Raw genomic sequence first — 13,838 nt, 5'->3', positions numbered from 1 at the left:
GGTGGGGAGGGGAGGTTTGGGAAGGGCTGGGTGAGGAGGGTAGAGCTGGGTGGAGAGGGGAGGGTTGGGAGGGGCTGGGTGGGGAAGGTGGGGAGGTGCTGGGTGGGGAGGGTGGGGAGGGGCTGGGTGGGGAGGGGCTGGGTGGGGAGGGTGGGGCTGGGTGGGGAGAGGCTGGTCACCCCTTGGTGCCCTTATAAAACTCAACGTTTAACCTACACACTAAATTATACACGACACGATACACTACACTTATATAGGTAGGAACAACAGGTTCCACACTGCCCACCAGGGATTATTTGTTTGTCTGTCGTGCACGAATGCGCTGTCCAACCAAGTTCCTACCTGCCCATTCCGAAGGAACGTGTTCATGAAATGATGGGAAATGCCTGCTGATACTGTTGCGATTGCTGCTGAGGCAAGATAGATTAATTGAACCATGTCGACATCATCATTATGAAGGACTCGTTTGTTTGTCAACGTCTCTCGCGGTCCATCATCTCACTCTCGCCTCTAGTAGGTGGTCGTCTTCTCAGCAGTGGTCGCTCCTGTCAGGGTGACGTCTCATCAAGAGTCTCGTCCATTGGCCGTTATCTCTGCTCATCTTTTCATCACGAATCTCTCTCGAATACTTAAAGTGCGATTAAGAAAAAACAAACTGAAAAGAAACAAAATTGTTGCGTAGTCGGCAGGATTCGAACCTGCGCGGGGAGACCCCAATGGATTTCTAGTCCATCGCCTTAACCGCTCGGCCACGACTACCTTGCACCTGTACAGGTGGAGGCCTTGCCGAGACTCGCGTGGCATCGGAGCCATCAACAGCAGCTGCCACAGCACGGGAAATGCGTGCAGCTGTGCAATTGATGATGAAGGACAATGCACGATGAAAATCGTGATCATCATCTTGGATGGAAAGTGCTTGAATTGTCACAGGTGTGCGGTCAGGTACGCTCGTGTGAAAGTGCAAGGTAGTCGTGGCCGAGCGGTTAAGGCGATGGACTAGAACTCCATTGGGGTCTCCTCGCGCAGGTTCGAATCCTGCCGACTACGACGTAATTATGCTGGTTTATTCCTTTCACCCTTTTTTATTCACACATGTTGGCGGAGAGATACGCAAATGGCCGTGTATTGTAGTCAATTGTCAAGAGATTTGTGATGAGAAGTAATGACGGCCGATGTCTGAGACTGGCGATGCAATTCCAGCCAATGGAGAGATCTCGCCCAACACGCGTACAGGACTGAGATGAAGTTGTTGGGTCACAGGAGCCTGAGAAATGGCGACCGCTGTCGGATGTATTTATCCAGCCGAGGATTTCACTGCATTAAACAAAATATTTTACCGTCGACGTTTTGGGCAATGCCCCTCTTCAATGCACAGATAGAGCCCAGAGAGGTTGATTGAACCATGTGCGCATCATCATCATCATCATGACGAACTCGTTTGGTTGTCACCGTCTCTCGCAGACCATCCTCTCACTCTCGCTTCTCATCAGTCGTCCCCTCAGGAGAGTTTAGCTCCTTTCAGGCTGCCATTTCATCACCAGTCTCGTCCATCGACCGTCCTTTCTTCTCATCTCATCATCACGGATTTCGTGCGCGAAGAAAATAAAAACTGAAATTAATTAAAAGCATCGCGTAGTCGGCAGGATTCGAACCTGCGCGGGGAGACCCCAATGGATTTCTAGTCCATCGCCTTAACCGCTCGGCCACGACTACCTTGCACCTGCAACTTCACATGGGCGTAACTGACCGCACACCTGTGTAAATTCAATCGCTATCCATCCATCCATGATGGAGGGTCGCAATCGGGTACCCGTACCCTACCCGATACCCGGCCGGGTACGGGTAGCCGGGTATCGGGTAGGGTACGGGTATCGGGGACCCGATTGCGACCTCTGCCAAGTGCTCGGCATTGGCAAACCACCCGGGGTTTAATGGAAAGCTGGAGCTGTGCGGGGCTGTGACTCCGTCAGTCCTGCTCCTACGGCTTCACACGAGCGTAGCTGACCGCACACCTGTGACAATTCAAGCACTTTCCACCCAAGACGATTATGACGATCGTCATCCTGGACAGTCCGTTATCATCAATAGCCACGTTCTGTCATCAAGCACTATCACAATCTGCTTCAGTAACAAGGGCATCGAAATGCTTCATCGCGCAGTGAAAAGACAATGGTTGATGTTGATGAAAATGTTGATGATGTTGAAGACGGATAACGGATGATGAGGATGGAGAAGTTAAACAAACTTTGGCGATTGTAAATGTGAACGAGGTGACTCATGAAGATCATGATGGGCAATGGAAATGGATGATCAAGATTTGCATTGGCGAGTGATGCAACTGATAAAGATATTACAGGTAGGGACAACAGGTTCCCCACTGCCCACAAGGGATTATTTTTCCGTCGTGCACGAATGCGCTGTCCAACCAAGTTCCTACCTGCCCACTCCAAAGGAAAGTGTTCCTGAAATTAGGGAAAATGCCTGCTGACACTGTTGCTGCTGAGGCGAGATAGATTAATTGAACCATGTAGACATCATCATCATGAAGGACTCGTTTTTTTGTCACCGTCTCTCGCGGTCCATCATCTCACTCTCGCCTCTCGTAGGTGGTCGTCCTCTCAGCAGTGGTCGCTCCTGTCAGCCTGACGTCTCATCACCAGTCTCGTCCATTGGCCGTCATCTCTGCTCATCTCTTCATCACGAATCTCTCTCGAATACTTAAAGTGCGATTAAGAAAAAACAAACTGAAAATAAATAAAATCGTTGCGTAGTCGGCAGGACTCGAACCTGCGCGGGGAGACCCCAATGGATTTCTAGTCCATCGCCTTAACCGCTCGGCCACGACTACCTTGCACCTGCAACTTCACACGTGCGTAGCTGACCGCACATCTGTGACAATTCCCGCGCTGTCCATCCGTGATGATGATGACGATCGTCATCCTGCACTGCCCTTTATCATCAATAGCCACGTTTTGTTATCAATCATTATCACAATCAGCGTCAGTAACAACGGCATCGACATGCTTCATTGTGCAGTGAAAAGACAACGGTTGATGTTGATTTAAATGCTGATGATGTTGAAGACGGATAACGGATGAGGATGATGAGGTTTGAGAAGTTAATCAAACTTTGGCGATAGTAAATATGAACGAGGTGATTGATGATGATCATAATGGACAATGGATGATCAAGATATACATTGGCGCGTGATGCAACTGATGAAGATAATCATAAAATGATGGAAAATGCCTGTTGATACTGTTGCTGCTGAGGCAATAGAGATTAATTGAACCATGTAGATTCTAGATTTAAAGCTTTCGTGACTGCAAGGATTCATACTCTGAGGTTTTTTAGGTAATGTCACGTAGGAAAAAAATAAAAAGAAAATTTACTAAAAGTAATAATAGAAATAAAAGAAAATAATAAATCACTATTATTGTCAGCCTGACGTCTTATCACCAGCCTCGTCCAGTGGCCGTCATCTCTGCTCATTATCACGAATTTGTCTTAAATATTTTAAGTGCGATAAAGAAATGACATACGGAAAATAATAACAATTATTGCGTAGTCGACAGGATTTGAACCTGCGCGGGGAAACCCCAATGGATTTCTAGTCCATCGCCTTAACCGCTCGGCCACGACTACCTTGCACCTGCACAGGTGGAGGCCTTGCCGAGACTCGCGTGGCATCGGGGCCATCAACAGCAGCTGCCACAGCACGGGGAATGCGTGCAGCTGTGCAGTCAGAGACCACTGTGGACCTCCACACTGTCACAGTCTACTTGACCTCCACAGTGTCAGAGCCCACTGGACCTCCACAGTGTTGATGCACTGACGAAGCCTGAGGATTGTGGTGATCCCCATCAGCCATTTTAAATAATTATCATCATCAACCTTTGTCTCTCATTAATCACCACCACCACCAGGAGCAGCATCACCAGACGTTTCATAATTGTCTTCATGAGTTGCAGCACTCGCCATTGCACATCTTTATCATCCATTATTCATTGTCCATTCTGATCATCAGTCATCTCGTTCATATTTACTATCGCCAGGGTTGATTAACTGCTCAATCCTCATCATCCTCATTCGTTATCCGTCTTCAACATCATCAGCATTATCATCAACAGCAACCATTGTCTTTTCACTGCGCGATGGAGGCTGCTGATGCTGTTGCTACTAAAGCTGATTATGATAATGATTGACAACAGAACGTGGCTATTGATGATAACGGACAGTCTAGAATGACAATCGTTATCACCATCATGGATGGATGGATAACGATTGAATTTCAACAGGGTGCGGTCAGTTACGCCCATGTGAAGTTACAGGTGCGCGGTAGTCGTGGCCGAGCGGTTAAGGCGATGGACTAGAAATCCATTGGGGTCTCCCCGCGCAGGTTCGAATCCTGCCGACTACGCAATTATATTAATTATTTTCAGTTTGTCTTTTCTTAATCGCACTTACAATATTCGTGAGAGATTCGTGATGATGAGATGACGGCCAACGGACGAGACTGTTGATGAGACGTCAGGCTGACAGGAGCGACCACTTCTGAGAAGACGACCACCTACGAGAAACGAGAGCGAGATGATGGACCGCGAGAGACGGTGACAAACGAGTCCTTCATGATGATGTCTACATGATTCAATTAATCTCTCTCGCCTCAGCAGCAATAGCAAGAGTATCAGCAGGCATTTTCCATTATTTCATGATTATCTTCATCAGTTGCATCACTCGCCAATGTACATATTGCTCATCCATTGTCCATTATGATCATAAACAGTCGCCTCGATTATATTTACGATCGCTAATGTTTGATTATCTTCTCAAACCTCATCAACCCTATCCGTTATTAGTCTTCAACATCATCAGCATTTCCATCAACATCAACGATTGTCTTTTCACTGCACGATGAAGCCTGTCGATGCCCTTGTTACTGAAGCTGATTGTGATAATGATTGATAACAGAACCTGACTATTGATAATGACGGACAGTGCAGGATGACGATCGTCATCATCATCACGGATGGACAGGGCGGGAATTGTCACAGGTGTGCGATCAGCTACGCACATGTGAAATGACAGGTGCAAGGTAGTCGTGGCCGAGCGGTTAAGGCGATGGACTAGAAATCCATTGGGGTCTCCCCGCGCAGGTTCGAGTCCTGCCGACTACGCAAAACTTTTGTTTTATTATTTTACCGTTTTTTTTTCTCTGAACGCACGTGCATCATTGTCGAGAGTCTCGTGATGATGAGATGAGGAGAGATGACGGCCGATGGACGAGACTGGCGATGAGACGGCAGCATAAAAAGGAGCGACCACTGGGACGACCACCATGCTTGGTCGTCCTCTCAGCAGTGGAGAGGGAGATGATTTTCTGCATAGAGAGGCCAGAGCAGTTGATTTAACCATCATCATGACGGAGTCGTTTGGTTGTCACGGTCTCTCACAGTCGATCATCTCACTCTCATCAGTCGTCGTCCTCTCAGGAGAGTTTCGCTCCTTTTAGGCTGCCACTTCATCACCAGTCTCGTCCATCGACCGTCATCTCTCCTCATCTCATCATCACGGATCTCGTGCGCGAAGAAAAGAATAACGGAAAATAATTAAAAACTTCGCGTAGTCGGCAGGATTCGAACCTGCGCGGGGAAACCCCAATGGATTTCTAGTCCATCGCCTTAACCGCTCGGCCACGACTACCTTGCACCTGCACAGGTGGAGGCTTTACCGAGACTCGCGTGGCATCGGAGCCATCAACAGCAGCTGCCACAGCACGGGGAATGCGTGCAGCTGTGCAGTGTCAGAGCCCACTGTGGACCTCCACACTGTCACAGTCTACTTGACCTCCACAGTATCAGAGCCCACTGTGGACCTCCACACGGTCATAGTCTACTTGACTTCCACAGTGTCAGAGCCCACTGGACCTCCACTAGTTCAGTCAACATCACCATTCACAAATGTTTATGACAATCATCGCCATCACCACAATTAGCAGCAGCAATTTGCCATCATCAGTCATTGTCGATCATCGTGAGCAGCGGCAACAACAGTAGCAACAATAGCCGTAGCCTTTGACTGCAGTCAGTTACGTCTTATCCACTGCTGGATGAAGGTTTACCCACCTGGGAATGTCCCGTGACCCTTTGCCAGCGAGACTGACTCCATCATTTTATTTCGTCTTAAAGCGCACCGAGCCTGGCACGAGTGTATATTTTTCTCTCAGCTTTTAAGGGTCACACTCTTTGATCAAGTACTTGATGATTGATGCGTATCGACTAGGTAAGGTCGCGTTCAAATTCAGCTCCAGATAACACATTTTCAATGGCCAAATGTATAAAGAGGGAATATTCGTGCCCAACAATTTTCATGACCAAAGTCAAAAATGAAAAAAATGAAAATAAATATATTATCCGTTACCGTCATAATCAACAGCAGCAGCAGCATCATCATGAGGAGATGTTATTCACCGTTAGATGAAGGCTGCTGATGCCGTTGCTGCTGCTCAAGCTGCTGATGATAAAGATTGATAACAGACCGTGGCTAATGATGACGAACAATGCACGATGTCGATCGTCATCATCATCACGGTTGGACAGTGCGTGAATTGTCACAGGTGTGCGGCCAGGAACGCTCGTGTGAAGGTGCCGTTGCAAGGTAGTCGTGGCCGAGCGGTTAAGGCGATGGACTAGAAATCCATTGGGGTCTCCCCGCGCAGGTTCGAATCCTGCCGACTACGTACGTTATTAACATTTTACAACGTCCACTTTGTTTTTTATTGACGTGGAGCATATTCCTCAAGCACGTGTGCGTATGTATGTGTGGGCAGTCTGCTCAAGGGCCATTGCCCGAAACGTCGCCTGATATATGGGTGTTTTTTCTTCTTCTTAGGTAGCGTAATTATTGACGAAGGCAGTATGCTGGGGTAACTTTTCCAAACGTTTGCATCGAACTAGGAACGCATTAGTTAGCCGAGAGATCGATTGCCTATCGATATCTGGCAGTTCGCCAGCATTGCTTCAAGCCAGCCTGGCTGATGAGACACTGCAATGTCGAAACCGGTTCAGAGTTGTGTTCGCTTTATTTTTTTTTTGTATTGAAGCAGGACTGACGGAGTCACAGCCCCGCACAGCTCCAGCTTTCCATTAAACCCCGGGTGGTTTGCCAATGCCGAGCACTTGGCAGAGGTCGCAATCGGGTCCCCGATACCCGTACCCTACCCGATACCCGGCTACCCGTACCCGGCCGGGTATCGGGTAGGGTACGGGTACCCGATTGCGACCCTCCATCATGGATGGATGGATAGCGATTGAATTTACACAGGTGTGCGGTCAGTTACGCCCATGTGAAGTTGCAGGTGCAAGGTAGTCGTGGCCGAGCGGTTAAGGCGATGGACTAGAAATCCATTGGGGTCTCCCCGCGCAGGTTCGAATCCTGCCGACTACGTGCATATTTTTAGTTTCCCCGATTGTTTATGAACGCACGTCCATACGTATGTTGAACTTCTTTCGCATCGTACGTAGCCCACCGTGCTATATTGTAACGCGGATTATGGCCAATTGACGAGCCTCGCGTGTGAATGCCGATTAACGCACGTCCGATTAGCGTGGTTGGCTACGTACGGAACGAAAGAAAGCCAGAAAACAACGTCAGAAGCTGTGATTGTCTCCTTGGTATTTGTGGATCGGGCATTGCGTCGTTATATTTTGTCTGGTCCGTTCTGGATGACCACAGTCGCCACGATAAAAATTATTATGAACAACCATGGTTGGTGGTATATCAACCGTGCATTTTTCCTGGATCAGCAGAAAGATGAATCATCAATGTTTCACGGAGATACAAAGGGCGCGCGTGTGTTAGTCTCCATAATAGAGGGGGGTTTTTCGGTTAGATCGCGTAAAATAAAAATGTGTCGTCAAACCCGCCACCACCCGACACAGCCAATTAGTAAGGTTTGCCACGTAAACAAAACATCCCAATTAGTTACGAGTTCAGCACACCGGTGTGTTGGTGAGTAAACCCACAACATTTACAATTCGAGAACGACGTTTCGCCGGTAATTACAAGCAGCCTCATTAGGCGACAGACAGAGTTGGTTTACTCTCCAACAAGCCGGTGTGCTGTCCTAGTTGGCCACGTTCTGTTGACGTGGCAAATCTTACTAATTGGCTGTGTCGGGTGGTGGCGGGTTTCACGACGCATTTATACATTTTGCGCGACCTAACACGCACGCAAAAAAAACTCTATTATGGATAATATTGGTCGCGAAAGCCGAATGCGTGCGCGGTATTCTAATCCGTACTAAATTCCCATGATACGTCGTTGCCGAAACGTCCGTAGCTGCTGCGTTGTCGCCGAGTGATCGAAGTGGACGCGTTCCAGGAGCAACGAAGCAGCGCCAAGCGACGCGCTTTGAAGAGACGCGGCCACGCGATGAGTGGGGGCGGGGGGGTGGGGGAGTGGGGTGGGGGAGGGAGGGGGGCGGGGGAGTGGGGGTGGGGGAGGGAGTGGGGGTGGGGGACGGAGGGGGGTGGGGGAGGGAGGGGGGAGAAGTCACCCAACCTCGTACTTAATTTGGAGCTTTCGTGACTGCAGGAATTTTGGTTCTTTCGGTAAAGTCACGTATCAAGAGAACATAATAAATTAAATACTAGCATACGACGTTTCGATTGCAACACAAGCAATCATCATCAGGTATAAATGAAATAGAAACACAAAGCTAGTATACTTAGAAATGTAATGTAATACAACAGAGAGTCGGATAACATAACAGTCAACACCCTACCTGGTTGATTACGTTCTTCCTGAGAATGCTAAATTTGAGAGAGAGATAAACACTGAACCAGAGACATATAGACACAGAGGCGTGGTTTCTCTGTGTGCCTATATACGTCTCTCTCTCTATGTATCTCTGTGATATCTGTCTCTACTTACATGTCTGTCTATGTGTCTCTGGTTCTGTGTTTTATCTCTCTCTCAAATTTAGCATTCTCAGGAAGAACGTAATCAACCAGGTAGGGTGTTGACTGTTATGTTATCCGACTCTCTGTTGTATTACATTACATTTCTAAATATACTAGATTTGTGTTTCTATTTCATTTATACCTGATGATGATTGCTTGTGTTGCAATCGAAACGTTGTATGCTAGTATTTAATTTATGATTTTCTCTTGATACGTCACTTTACCGAAAGAACCAAAGAGTAGTCACCCAACCTCCTCAGTGACCGCGCTCCACCACCGCCCACCTCGCCTCGTTCACTAATCTTCTCCGTCTTTACACGCTGCACACGCCCGATGATTGCTCAACACCGCCCGCAATGAGGTAGAGGGCGCGGGTTCACATTAAGAGGAGCAGACAATGTACACGGGCGTTGTTCGTGTTATATACGAAAAAAAAGTTTGGCTGGCTGGAGAGACGGTCGGTCGGACGGGCGGTTACGTCCAAAGAACGTGTGCGGGTTGCTAGCGTCTGTAAAACAAAATCAATTATGAATTAAACCTTCATATATGTACAGTATCTGTCGTCACATTAAAAAAAACGTATTCTGCACACAGCCCCATCGGCCCTACGGCAATGTGGAAGTTAATAATGTCAACAGCATCGATTCATTACAAGCAAACGTTTGGACCGGTTTCGCCGTGCGGTGTCTCATCAGCACAATGAGGCTTGCTTGACTCAATGCTGGTGAACTGCCCGGCGTTATGGGACAGGGACTCATCTCTTTAACACATGGGTTCTAGTTCGGCACAGGATTGTATCCAGGAATACATAGCGCACACTAATCGTTAGCGTCGTTTTGGAGAATATAGTATCGTGAGTTACACATTAAGGTAAGAGAGTTCGTGTGCGTTTTCTGTAAACGAGTGTGCCACGTCTGAGGATTAGCTCGGCTATCCATGGGCAGGAATTGAACCCAGCTGGCCAGAGATGTGACGCAGTGCACGCACGAACGTACACACAGTGAGAAAAACAAAGGGCTGCACAGATCCCATCGGGGTAAGGTCTGGCCGCGCATGAAAGTCAGCGATAGAGATTCCCCGTACAGCCTTGCGGACTGTGGGGACGTACTCAGAGTGTAAATGTTGTGGCTTGGCTCTCCAACACACTGGTGTGCTGTACTAGTGACGAATTGGCCACGTTCTGTTTACGCGACAAACCTTACTCGTAGGCTGTGTCGGGTGGTGGCAGGTTTTAACGACACATTCTATATTTACGCGATCTAACTCCCCCCCAAAAAGCTGTATTATGGGGACATGCTGTTAGCGAGCACCTGGCCACGGACACACGCACCTCTACGAAGGTGGGTGGATAAAACCACGCCCGGCTCCCTTTGTCTCCCCATTGGTGATGTTTACACACCGCACCAGGTACTCATTTGAGGCCGAGTCGACCTACACACACACACGTACTCTACATAGCCACATAAGCACACACTAAATCTTTATACAGTAGTTATACACACACACGCTGTACACAGGCACGCACTAACACACACTCGTCTGTTCAAACACTGAAACGAGTAGCTGGGGACCTGTGAAACAATGGCACAGAGACAATGCAGTGCCGGATTATCCCAGTAGTAAAAGTAGCTACTACATATGTAGTAGCTACAGGCCTCTCACTTTCAAGGGCCCCGCGCTAAATGCTTTCAAGCTATCAATTCCGGTTCAGTGATTCTGCACTTGCTTTATTACTATAGTACTATACCGCCTTCAACTTTTATGAATGACTGAGTGTTTAAGGTTAGCGATTTGTCGTATTATCTGGCTGTATAGCAAATAAAACAATAAAATTACTTTACTGTGCAAGTACAAAATTTGTGGTTTAATATTTACGTGTTTTTAACTTATTTAGAGCCCCTTTATAACATATGCTACAGGCCCCGCACTAGCTTAATCCGTCACTGTGTGAACCTAGCCTGACGTAAGTGCCGTGACGATGTCACCGCCACATTTACACTGAACGGCTTGATGCCGTTGTGTGTCTCTGTGGGTGGCGAGCGGTGGCGCAGCGGTTAGCACACTGCGCTCCGAACTCGGCGAACCAAGTTCGAACACCGCTCACGGCCAACAACGGTGACGATCAACTGAGCCGGTCCCTGGGCCTGTCTTACGTAGACTCAGCCTCCAAAAAAAAATGTGTCGATGGTTTCCGTGTGTAAATATCACCAGTGGGGAAACAAAGGCGGCCGGGTGTGGTTGTTGGCCACCCCCCCCCGTCGTGTGCCGTGTCGGCCTTCACCACGTGCTCGCTCAGCTGGATCGAGCGTGGTGCTCATAACGCCTCGAGTTTGCGGGTTCGATCCCCGTACCGGCCTTATTATTTTGTCGGTAAGGGTGGTGGCAGCGAAGTTGTGCACTGCGCCCCACCTAAGTTCGATTCCCACCCAAGACTAAAATCAGCGGCGAGCAGACGCGCAGAGAATCAAGGCGGTCCGTGCACAGGACCTGCCAAGCCTGACACCGATTTGAGGCTCCAAAAACTTCTCCGCAGCGCGCACGGCAAACTGAGTTTGAATGATCACTGCCCAGGGCCTTTCCCGGTGCAGTGACAGAGAAGCCTGGGCTATTTGTTACAATCAGTGACTGTTGGGGACGGGTGCTGTTGGTGAACTCGCGAGGTGACCAATACCACGCCCGGCCGCCTTTGTCTCCCTCGTCCCAATGTTTACACAACGTACAAGGTAACTAATTTGAGGCTGAGTCGACCTAAGGGGAGGCTCACGACTAATTCATGTGGGTCGTGGCGAACCGAACCAACATGTTACGTACTCACGAAGATAAAGATCTCCCGTATAGCCTAAATCTACTGTTGGGGCAAGTACCGTTAGCGAGCACCCACACGCACACATGCATTCATACGTTTATTCATATGCACGAATACATGCACACGTGGGTTCATAGCACACACGTGCGTGTGTGAACGCAAGCACACACATACAAACGCGTGTTCATAGCACACACGTGTGCACACACGTCTGCTATGAACACACGTGTGTGTGTGTGCACGCACGCAAGGACACACGCTGGCAATTAAACTTCAAGCTGATTAATAAAACACAAACGCTTGGGCAGCGGAGCTTTAGAAAAACAGAGAGAAGGAGGGGTGGCTCCTTCCCAAGTCTCAGGCCTCCTCAACTCAAACAGTGGCTGACGGACTTCCCGGCACGAGATCACAGAGGCGGCGGATCTCAGGAACACCAGCAAGCAGCCCTCCCCCCCACCCCCACCTAGTCCCCCCATCCTCCCCTTCCTCCCCCAACTAAAATCTCCGACGCCCCCCCCCATCCCCACCGTCGCCCCCACCAAGCCTCATCCCATAACACTCCACTCCCCATGCAATATCCCCTTCCCACTCGTTGCTGGAAGATGTTTCCAGCGCCGCGTCGAACGCGGACAAAAGCAGACGCTTTACCATCGGATACCCCCCGGCTCACCACCACTGATGCCCCGCATCTCCCCCATCTCCCCCGCCACCATTCAATCCCCCCCCCACCACCACCACCACTCCTCACTCCATAAAACATGATCCACACACGTGTGTGTGGATTATCAGGGGCATCCGGCATTGTCTATCCACTGCTAGATGGGGGAAACCCCACGACTTTTCCATCCCCACCCCACTCCCTCCCCCGGTGCGGTGCTGCCCACGGCTCGTCTCACTCATGCGCCGTGAGCTGATTCCGCCCGCTCCATCTCCACGGCGGTCGCTCCATCGCGAGGCGATCTCCCTCCTTCGCCTGCCATTCCGTCACCAAGAACAATTCGAAACTAAATTGAAACGCATTCGTCGATGGTACCGTTCTAGCCTTCGAAAGGGGAAAGCGAAGACCGTGTATAGTAGGCGACGGTGCTTCTGGATCGCACATTCCGTCACCAGTGTCACTCACCGGCCAAGATCCCGTCTGGAGATGCGTCCAGTCAAAACCAGTTTTTTTTTTATTGTGAATACGATGTCTCCGATTTGTGTTGGTTCTTTCTGATGCGTGTTCCTCTGCCGCTCAGTGTAATTTCAAGGATGCTTTTCTCTATGTTGCTTCGTGGACGTCGGTGCATGTGTGCTTTATTCATTTTAAAAGTTTAAAAAATTACCCGCGTAGTCGGCAGGATTCGAACCTGCGCGGGGACGACCCCAATGGATTTCAAGTCCATCGCCTTAACCGCTCGGCCACGACTACCTTGCGCGTGTACGTGCCTAGGCCGTGCCGTGACTCACGTGGCATCGGGGCCATCAACAGGCACAGCACAGGGAACGCGTGCAGCTGTGCAGTGTCCACTGAATGTCCAGAGTGTTGATGCACTGACGAAGTACGATTGTGGCGTTCTTCTTCAGCTATTGTCTTTCATTAATCACCAGCAGCCGGAGCAACAGTACCGTCAGACATCAGGGTCGTCAAATACGCCTGGAAGTATATGGACTGAACAGAGCCGAATTTCACACACCACAGAGGAATTCTAGGATGTAGAAACACAATCAATCAAAGCACACCCGTACTTGTAATCAGAAGCCATCTCCTCCCACATCACCGCCTCCTGCTTTCACACCTCTCCACCGCTACCACCACCACCACGATTCATCACAAAGACAAAGATTCCCCGTACAGCCTTAACGTACTGTTAGGGACTTTGTCTCCCCAGTGGTGATGTCTACATATGAGGCTGAGTCGACCACATCCACGACTCATCACCAGCAACACCACCACCACCATAGCCACTACTTCGCACATCCGCTCAAACCTACCACCACCGCTCACCATATCCATCACACCAACTCATCACATCCACTCGCACCAACCGCTACCAGCACCACTACTCGCACCTAGCACAACCAACACC

At 49.3% G+C, this 13,838-nt stretch overlaps 11 non-coding genes across 11 annotated transcripts; 5 read left to right on the top strand and 6 right to left on the bottom strand.

The window, feature by feature from the left end:
• Nucleotides 1-677: 677 nt before the first annotated feature.
• TRNAS-AGA (transfer RNA serine (anticodon AGA)) lies at nt 678-759 on the bottom strand. The gene has a single exon. It is a non-coding gene; the product is annotated as a tRNA-Ser (tRNA).
• Nucleotides 760-965: 206 nt separating this feature from the next.
• On the top strand, nt 966-1,047 carry TRNAS-AGA (transfer RNA serine (anticodon AGA)). Its single transcript has one exon. It is a non-coding gene; the product is annotated as a tRNA-Ser (tRNA).
• A 584-nt stretch (nt 1,048-1,631) lies between these two features.
• Nucleotides 1,632-1,713, bottom strand: TRNAS-AGA (transfer RNA serine (anticodon AGA)). Its single transcript has one exon. It is a non-coding gene; the product is annotated as a tRNA-Ser (tRNA).
• A 1,053-nt stretch (nt 1,714-2,766) lies between these two features.
• On the bottom strand, nt 2,767-2,848 carry TRNAS-AGA (transfer RNA serine (anticodon AGA)). The gene has a single exon. It is a non-coding gene; the product is annotated as a tRNA-Ser (tRNA).
• Nucleotides 2,849-3,563: 715 nt separating this feature from the next.
• On the bottom strand, nt 3,564-3,645 carry TRNAS-AGA (transfer RNA serine (anticodon AGA)). The gene has a single exon. It is a non-coding gene; the product is annotated as a tRNA-Ser (tRNA).
• A 693-nt stretch (nt 3,646-4,338) lies between these two features.
• Nucleotides 4,339-4,420, top strand: TRNAS-AGA (transfer RNA serine (anticodon AGA)). The gene has a single exon. It is a non-coding gene; the product is annotated as a tRNA-Ser (tRNA).
• Nucleotides 4,421-5,095: 675 nt separating this feature from the next.
• On the top strand, nt 5,096-5,177 carry TRNAS-AGA (transfer RNA serine (anticodon AGA)). Its single transcript has one exon. It is a non-coding gene; the product is annotated as a tRNA-Ser (tRNA).
• Nucleotides 5,178-5,621: 444 nt separating this feature from the next.
• TRNAS-AGA (transfer RNA serine (anticodon AGA)) lies at nt 5,622-5,703 on the bottom strand. The gene has a single exon. It is a non-coding gene; the product is annotated as a tRNA-Ser (tRNA).
• A 954-nt stretch (nt 5,704-6,657) lies between these two features.
• On the top strand, nt 6,658-6,739 carry TRNAS-AGA (transfer RNA serine (anticodon AGA)). Its single transcript has one exon. It is a non-coding gene; the product is annotated as a tRNA-Ser (tRNA).
• A 625-nt stretch (nt 6,740-7,364) lies between these two features.
• On the top strand, nt 7,365-7,446 carry TRNAS-AGA (transfer RNA serine (anticodon AGA)). The gene has a single exon. It is a non-coding gene; the product is annotated as a tRNA-Ser (tRNA).
• Nucleotides 7,447-13,097: 5,651 nt separating this feature from the next.
• Nucleotides 13,098-13,180, bottom strand: TRNAS-UGA (transfer RNA serine (anticodon UGA)). The gene has a single exon. It is a non-coding gene; the product is annotated as a tRNA-Ser (tRNA).
• Between the last annotated feature and the right edge of the window lie 658 nt (nt 13,181-13,838).

The sequence above is a fragment of the Lampetra planeri genome, chromosome 2, assembly GCF_965212315.1.
Source record: "Lampetra planeri chromosome 2, kcLamPlan1.2.h2, whole genome shotgun sequence".
Classification (NCBI taxonomy): Eukaryota; Metazoa; Chordata; class Hyperoartia; order Petromyzontiformes; family Petromyzontidae; genus Lampetra; species Lampetra planeri.
Note: the sequence above shows the minus strand (reverse complement) of the source record. Positions and strands in the feature narration are given on the sequence as shown.